The sequence below is a fragment of the Miscanthus floridulus genome, chromosome 4 (genome assembly GCF_019320115.1).
Source record: "Miscanthus floridulus cultivar M001 chromosome 4, ASM1932011v1, whole genome shotgun sequence".
NCBI lineage: Eukaryota > Viridiplantae > Streptophyta > Magnoliopsida > Poales > Poaceae > Miscanthus > Miscanthus floridulus.
Window position 1 is genome coordinate 51,707,648 of NC_089583.1, and position 8,989 is coordinate 51,716,636.

Below are 8,989 nucleotides of genomic sequence, written 5' to 3' on the forward strand. Positions count from 1 at the left end.
GTTCACACCTTTCTCCCTGGTCTATGGAGCCAAGGCTGTCCTCCCCACTGACTTGGAATATGGTTCCCCAAGGCTACAGGCCTACAACGAGCAAAGCAACCACACCACCCGTGAAGATGCCCTCGACCAACTAGAGGAGGCCTGAGATGTGGTGCTACTACATTCGGCCAAGTACCAGCAAGCCCTATGGCGCTATCAGGCCCGGCTCATTCAAAGTCGAGACCTGAAGGTAGGCGACCTAGTGTTGAGGCTAAGGTAGAGCAACAAGGGCCGCCACAAGCTGACCCCGCCGTGGGAAGGACCATACATCGTCGCCCAAGTGCTGAAGCCTGGGACCTACAAGCTAGCCAATGAGAAGGGCAAAATTCTCAACAACGCTTGGAACATAGAACAGCTACATCGCTTTTACCCTTAAATTTCCAAGCATTGTATACATTGTTTCTCGAAATATAATTAAGAAGCATTCTTCAGTTGTTCCAATTCCTCGAGAAACCCCCCGAGCCCCATCACGGGCCTCAGTAGTACAATAACATCACAAGGGAGACACGGCTCTGCTTCTGTAGACCCGAGCCTCCCTCGGGGCTAGATGGGGGACTCCCCCCTAAGTCCCACGCACCATTTTTTAGTTGTTTTTCGAAAAAATTCCTATGCCAAACTCTCTAGCACGCTCAAACAAATTGGTTGTGAAAAAACCCAAGGACCGAAAGTCTGTCTCAGGGCCAGAAGGCCGGTAGAGTCACGAGACGGCCTACGCCTCTGGGCTTTAGCACTCCCTCACCACCTTTCGCCCAAGGGGCGGCTTAGGTTCCAAAGAGGTTTTTTTGCAAAAGACATCTGATCAGAGACAACAGAGGGCAGAGGCTCGGAAATACAAGAAAAACGATTAAGAAGCATGAGTACTTTAAAAAAGGCCTCGATGGCCACAAGCGTTACAAAACAAAGTTAATCCCCATTCTATTTACATGGCCTCTTGGGCCTAGGTCAAGGCTCAGGGCCTCCAGCATCGGCGGACGGTGGGGGAGCGACCACCTCCTCTTTGAACAGCTTGGCCAATGCCGTACCGGGGCCCTCCGTTGCCTCTATCAGCTTCATGACCTCCTCATCGGCCTCCTCGTCATCGTCGAGTAGGACGTAGCCATCGCCGATGGCCAGGAGGTCAACGCCGATGTAGTGCAAGGCGATGACGGCCAGTGCGCGCTTGACACCCGTGTGCAGCGCTCCTCGGAGCCGCTCGCACACTTGGCCACTCAACATAATTAGACGGCTCCCAAGGGAGCTACCTGACTGAACCCCCTCGACCTCCAGGGCCTCACAGGTGGTATGGGCGGCACCTTTCAGCGCGTCGTGCTCCCTGATCTTGGTCTCGAGCACCGCCTGCACCGCGACGGAAGCCTTGGCTGCCTGGGTGACCTCCGCCTCCAACTCTGCGCCAAAGGAAATGGAGTGGGGTTGAGCGCAAAGGAAAACAAGCCAAATAGGGATGGAAGCCTATGGGACTCACCCTTGGCCTTCTGCTCCCAGCGTCGGGCCTCGACCCGAGAGGCCTCGGCTTTCTCTCCCCAACGCTGGGCCTTGACCTGGGAAGCCTCAGCCTTCTCCTTCAGGCGCTAGGCCTCGACTCGAGAAGCCTTGGCCGCCCTGGAAGCCTCTCTCCCCAGCTCTGCATCACACCAGGGAGTTAGGGGGCGAACACAAGAAAAGCGAATAAAATGAAGGGAATAGGACTCACCCTCGGCCTTTCCCCTCCAGACCACAGCCTCAGCCTGGGAGGCCTCAGCCACTGTAAGGGCCTCATCCAAGGCACCTTTTGATAGCTGGTGCACACTCTGCTCTGCCCCTAGCTGCCCAGCAAGGACCTTGCCTGAGGCCATCGCTTCTTCAGCCTAGGACCTGAAGGCATCCCGATCACCGGCGACGTGGGTCAGCTCCTCCTCCAACTCCTTGACCCGCACCACCAAAGGGGCGACCTGCTCCTGGGTCGTGGCCACCTCGACCTTCGCATCGGCACAATGAAGATGGAGGTCCTCCACCTCCACGCTCCGCGCCGCTAGAAGCTCATTGGCGTCAGCAAGTAGGCCCTTCTGCCGCTGGAGTTGGTCCCAGACGTCCCTCTCCCACCGGAGAAAGACCGACTTCCTGAGGGACCGGGTCTCGAGCTCCTAGGTAAGCAAAACAGGGGTCATTCACTACAAGAAAACTTGGAAAAAAAAACAACACCGCATGAGAAAAGAAAGCGCGAACCTGGGTGACTCCGGGTAGATCGTCGGCCACCACGGACAGCGCTGTCCGTAGGGACCGCTCCGCTAGCTGGCGGTATTGCTCGAAGGTGTCCCAGCGCCCACCCTCGGCCGCGTCCTCGAGGGTGAACAGAGGCTCCCCCTCAGGGTTGTCCCGGCTCTATCACAGGATACGCGGGTGATCCCACCCGTGGGGCTCGGGTCGTACCTGCACGAGGGCCAAGCTTCCCTCACCCGGGGTCAGAACCAACTGTTCCATGGCGCCGGCTACCTCGGCGTCGACCACCTCCTGTGCTCAGGAAGTGTCATCAGAGGAGATCGGATGGACCTCCACCTCCCAGGCGCTCTCCCGCAACGACGATGGGTCTTGAACCAAGGGTGCCACTGAGGCCTCCGCCGCCTTCATCTCCACTTCCTGGGCCGATGGCCTCACCGCGATCACATCAGCCTCAGTGGTCCTAGGGCTCCAGCCTCCACCATCGTGGCCTCGGTGGTCGCGGGGCTCTGGCGCCCGCCGCTGTGACCACGGTGGTCCTGGGCGCCCCGGCCTCCGTCGCCTCGGCCTCGGAGACCCTAGGGGCCTTGACCTCGGTGGCCTCGGCAACTAAGGGCACCTCAGTCCCATCTGACTCACGAGCCTCACCCTCACAGGGTGGAGGCGCTCCCTCCCCCGTCTGTGTCAGGGTCACCTCGGCAGCCCCTCCTTGGGTGGCCGGCTCCTTCGGGTTGGCCCTCGCCAACGCCGTGCCACATTGTATGGCAACTTGCGCCTCCACCACCCAGTGGGCGGTGGAGCCGGGGTTCACCTTGAGCGCCTTAAGGGGCGCCAAGGTAGGCACCTCCATAGGTCGCTTCTGGCCAAGGACAAAACACTTATAGGGTCAGCACGAGACCAAAGAACGAATGGAAAATGCTGCGGCTCTACCAAAAATACGCTTACCTCGAGCAGGGCTGCAACCACTTTGGCATGGCGACCCTCGTCTGCAAAGGCAGTGGCAGCGGTAGAGGCACGGCCTCTGTATCTGCTGGCACCGGCCAATCCTCGATGGACCCTGGCACCCCCTCGGTCCTCTGCGGGGGCAGTTGCATTGCCCCCGCCGCCACCTGCTCCACCGCTACCGTCGAGCCCACCGGGCTGACGGCACGCTTTCCCAGTGCCCGCGCCTCGGGCATGTCGGCCTTGGCCTCGAGGCAGGCGATTACTGACCTTGGGGCAGCTCCTCCCCCTCCCCATGGGAGCACCGGGTTGCTTGCTAATGCCTCGGGCACCGTCTCCCTGATGTCAGGGAGATGGTCCAGGCGACCTCGCCCTCATCATCTCCGTCCAAAGCGTCTGTCGATAGAGACGGCGACGGGGACACCTCCAATGGGAGACTGTCCTTCCTTTACTGCCGGCGGCGCTTCTCCAGTTCCTCGAGCACAAGGATCTTCTTCGTGTGCTTCGCCACCTTAGCATCCTTCTGCCTTTTCTACGCCTCGGCGTGCGCCCGGTTGGCCGCCCGCCGCCTTGCGTCCTCGGGAACGGGTAGCGAGGAGGCTCGCACGTCCCTCATCCCCTACAGGAATGGCGAACACGGATAAGGGAACAAGAAACAATGAGAAACGGGGAGGCCTCGGGGGCTGCAGCGGCACGTGACTTACCAGCAAGAGGAACCCCCGCGACGGGCGCATTGTGAAGGGGGTTAGGCCACTGCCCCTCAGCTTCGCCTCCACCGTCTCCCTCACCCGGCGAAGAATTTCCTCGTCGAAAAGGGCAGAGGCAGACATCCGGATGCCCTCGATCGGCTCATCCGGCCTCATCTCAAACAGGCGCCACTACCAAGCCTTCAGCGATAGCACCCTCCGGCGGTGGAAGGCAACCACGACCACAGCCGCAGTAAGGCCGCGGTCTCGCAGCCCCTCCAAGAGCGGCTGTAGCTTGGGCTGATCCTCCCTCGGGACGCCATACTTCCACCTCTCCGGGCAGCTCCCCATGATCCGCCTGGTGTAGGGGGGAAGTCCACCGTCGTCGTTGCGAAGATAGAACCAGCTCGTGTACCATCGGTGATTGGTTGACGTGAGCTAGGCCAGGATGTAGAGGTGCTGACGGTCCTAGCGCACTTGGAGAGTGCAGCCGCCGGCCCTCACCGCCTTCCTCGTGCCCAACGTACCCGTTGGCTTGGTGGTGTGCCCCGCCCGGAAGAGGTGGAGCCACAGCTCCCAATAGGGAGCAATCCCCAGATACCCCTCGTAGATAGCGACGAAGATGGTCGCCTACGCGATGGAATTGGGGTTGAAGTTGTGGAGCTCCACGCCGTAGTAGTGCAGGAGCGCCCGCATGAACTGGTCCACCAGAAGGCCGAGGCCGTGCTCGTGAAAAGACACGAAGCTCACGACGTAACCGTCATGAGGCCTCGGCTCTGGCTCACCCGACGGAGCGATCCACTCCAGCCTGTTGGGGTCGGTAACTGGACGAAGAAGTCCGCCATCGACGAGCGACTGAAGCATCTCCACGGTGGCATCAGATGGACCCCAAGGGTCCGCCTCGATGACAACAATGTCGCCGGCCATGAGTGCGATGGAGGGTTCAACTACGGTGGTGAGTCTCTCTCTCCCTCTCTCTCTGCCTCGCCTCTCTCCCTTCTTCCTCCCGGGGCTCTCTGCTCTAGCGACGGCTCCAAGGCGGCAAAGCTAATGCAGGCAAGGTAAGGAGGGGAGGGGAGAGGCTCATTGCATATTTATGCAGGATGAAGGCGAAATGGACGGGCGATGAAATCGGGGAAGTTTCCCTTAGATCTGGCATGGTTAATCCCGATCCAATTTTTTACCACCCACGTGCCCACCTTTTCCTCGTTAATCGCGGGAACAGTTATGTCCCATCCACTGACACCACGTCGCGTCCGACCGCTGCAGCGGTAGGCGTCATTCCGCCTCCCCAAGAAAAGCGCCTCAAAAGGCGCGCTAGCTGTTGTCGAGCCGATGGGGGAGATATCCCCCACCCTATTCCTTTCAGATGAAGGAACTAGGCGCTGAGCCTATTACGATCTAGGGGTTCGAATGCTGGGCCCCTAAGGGTTTCGACAGCCGCCCCAGGGCAACAGAGTCAGGGACAACCGTGGGCAAGCCCACACGGGGCTGAGGCCCAAGCAAGCGAAACGCTTGGGACGCCCTAAGTCGTGTCCGAGACCACCAGGGAGGTCTCCGAATGGGATCCCACCGTAGGGAGGCACCGAGCCACCGGGGCCCAACGAACGGCCCCGGCACCCACTAGAGAAACCTTCTAGTACTCTTGGAGTGCGTCTCTGGACCACTAGCCGACCCCCAGTGAACGGGGCACGGGCCTCCACTCGGACTCACCCGCTAACAGCTCACCGGAAGTGCCACCGCTCGCGTCCATCGAGGGTAGCTTGGCATATTCCACCCCACCTTCCGAATGAAAAGGAAGTGCGAGGGTCATACGAAAAGCCAAGGGAACCCCTAACGGCCCTCTCGCTCCATGCAGAGGCTAAGGGGCTCTTCCTGCAACCTTGCTGAGACCCAGTGACCTAGGCTCGCATTCGAGGGGGCTCGGCAAAACAACCCCTCCTTCCGAGCAAAAAGGATGCGAGAGGGTCATTCAAAAAGCCAGGGGAACTCCTGATGGCCCTCTCGCTCCGTGCAGAGGCTAGGAAGCTCTTCCTGCAGATATGTTGAGACCCCGCGACCTAGGCTCGCACCCGAGGGGGGCTCGATAAGCAAACCCTCACGCGCGAGGGGCGTACAAAAAGCCAGGGGAACTCCTAATCGCCCTCTTGCTCCGTGCAGAGGCTCAGGGGCTCTCCCTGCAATTTTGCCGAGACCCAGCGACCCAGGCTCGCACAAGAGTGGGCTCAACAAACAACCCCTCCATCAGAACGAAAAGGATGTGCGAGGGTTGAACAAAAAAGTCAGGGGGACCCCTGACTGCCCTCTCGCTCTATGTAGAGGCTCGGGGGCTCCTCCTACACCCAAGACAAAGACAAGCGACCCAAGCCCACACTTGAAGACTCGAGAAAACGCAATAAAGGGCATCGAGCCCGTTACGGTCTAGGGGTTCGAAGGCTGGGCCCCTAAGGGTTTCGACAGCCGCCCTAGGGCAATAGAGTCCAGGACGACTATGGGCGAGCCCGTACGGGGCCAAGGCCCAAGCAAGCGAAACGCTTGGGACGCCCTAAGTCGTGTCCGAGACCAGCAGGGAGGCACCGAGCCACCGGGGCCTAGCGAACGGCCTCGGCACCCACTAGAGAAACCCTCTAGTACTCTTGGAGTGCGTCTCTAGACCACTAGCCGACCCCTAGCGAACGAGGCATGGGCCTCCACTCGGACTTACCCGATAACAGCTCACCGGAAGTATCACCGCTTGCGCCCACCGAGGGTAGCCTGGCATATTCCACCCCTCCTTCCGAGCAAAAAGGAAGCGCGAGGGTCGCACAAAAAGTCAGGAGGACTCCTGATCGCCCTCTCGCTCCGTGCAGAGGCTCGGGGATTCTTCCTACGATCTTGCTGAGACCCCACGACCCGAACTCGCACTTGTGGGCTCGGCAAATACGATAACATCCCTTGGTCAATGTGGGAAAAAGACCCTAGAGGAATGAATCCACTCCCCTAGGGCCTTGGGGCCTACACCCACCGAGGCCTCGAAGTACGAAACACTAGTCCGCTAGGAGCTGCCGCAAGTCAAGCCTCGTCAAAACCTCAAGAAGAGAGCTCATGCTCTCCCTGAGGCTCGGGGGCTACTGTCGGGTACCATAAAACGGGGTACCCCAAACATTTACCGAAAGAATCACTTAAGCCCTATCAAAGACAAAGCCAAAAGGTAAACCATCGGTTGACCTCCAACATTGTTCGAGCCCACTGGCTCTCCGCCTCGCACGAGGCCTCACACGGGAGGCCTCGATGGCCTACCAAGTCTCCACCTCGCGCGAGGCCTCGCACGGGAGGCCTCGACGAGGAACCAAATCTCCGTCTCGCCCAAGGCCCCGTGCGTAAAGCCTCGAATGAGACAGCGATACTCCATATCGCTCGAGGCAGGCTCGGCAATAACTCATCGCTTCTGCCTCAACCAGGCTCCCCGATAGAGCGTCACGTCCCATTAATGCGTCAACCACTCCCGCAATCTTAGTCGGACGATGGCTCAACACCGTAGAGTGGCCGACGGGACAAGAAGTCGCATCAACACCATACCGACCAGGACAGGGCGCGGCTAGGATTACCGGCCACTGTGTTCTGGTGTTGTGCCCACGATCAGCGCCTGCACTATACTGTACCACGTAACCCCCGCCTCGGCGACAACGCGGCATGGGGAGTCTAGTCTGGGTCACCATAGCCTCAGAATCAGCATACGAGACCAACTGTTCCCTCCAAGCCTCGGCAATCTACATCAGGGTCTCGGCAACCTCAGGATTCACGTCTACCGAGACCCCCACGATGGCCTGGCCTCGGCACCAACTGAGCCTTGGCTTCTCACGTAGTCAACACACAGTGACTAGCACGCCGACCGCCATGCCCGCTTCGAGATAACACTGGAGCTCCCACGACGCACAAGATCGGATGTGACCGATGCGTCGCCCCAGTACTTCAAGGACGAGACCACTCCGTCGCCCACGCCACCACAGTAATAGGCTACAGGGCTCAGACATGCCACCTCCGTCCGCACGACGCCATGTAGCTAGCGAATGTATCACCCTTGTCCCCCTTCAACTATAAAAGGGAGGGACCCGGGCCATTTCTAGGATTGGACACGGACGATTAGGCCTATGCCCATGCAACAAACTCACGCATAAATGCACAGACGAACGCTCGAGCTTCCCCGCTGCCTGAGATCAACATCGCAAGCAATCCACACTGCTCCACGTAGAAACCTAGGACTAGGTTCCTCTCTCGCCCTGCTTGTAACCCCCTACTATGAGCATTTCGGTGCAAGGAATACAAGATTGATCTCTCAAACTGGATGTAGGGTACTCATTACCCGAACCAGTATAAACCTTGTGTCTCTTTGCATCACCATCCAGAATTGGGAACACGCAGTACAAATTTACTAGTTGGTTGAGGACTCGCCGGTCTAAAACACCGACAACATTTGTCTTAGTTATTAAACTATAGAGATAACTTGAGAATTATTGTCAATTCTATTGGTCATAGCATCAATATGAGCCACTACATTTCTTGAAGAAATTCAAGAACATACATGTGACTCTATTACCATTTTATGGACCATAAAGATACTATGTAATGCACATCTATGCATTCATAATATAGTCCCAGGTGTGTCTCTTAGTCATGAGAACCGTCACTATACCAAACTCATTGCTCGAAATCTTCAATTTAGAGCAAATTATCCTAGATGCGGGATCAAATTCATTTTATATGGAACAGTTTGGTTTTTGGGTACTATATATCAAGTACCTTATGTCTATACCAATAATGGTTTTATTGAGTCTCTTATTGAGAATCAAATTGCATGACATATTAAAATAGAATTGTAATTTACCATAACTAAGTTGTTTTCATGCGGCCTTACACACCGCATCGTTAATTCAAATTCATCAAGTTGCACTTATACAACTCTCTCCATTGTAGTATGTACATGAAACTTTGGCCGCAGCCAAACATTTCCCATCTGCGCATCGAGTATGTTTTCACATACCCATATCACCACCCTAACATACCAATGGGCATTAGGGATCCCAAGAGGTAACTCTATAGGGGGTTTATAAATTGCCCATATGTTGATCATATTTGAGGATAATTCCAGG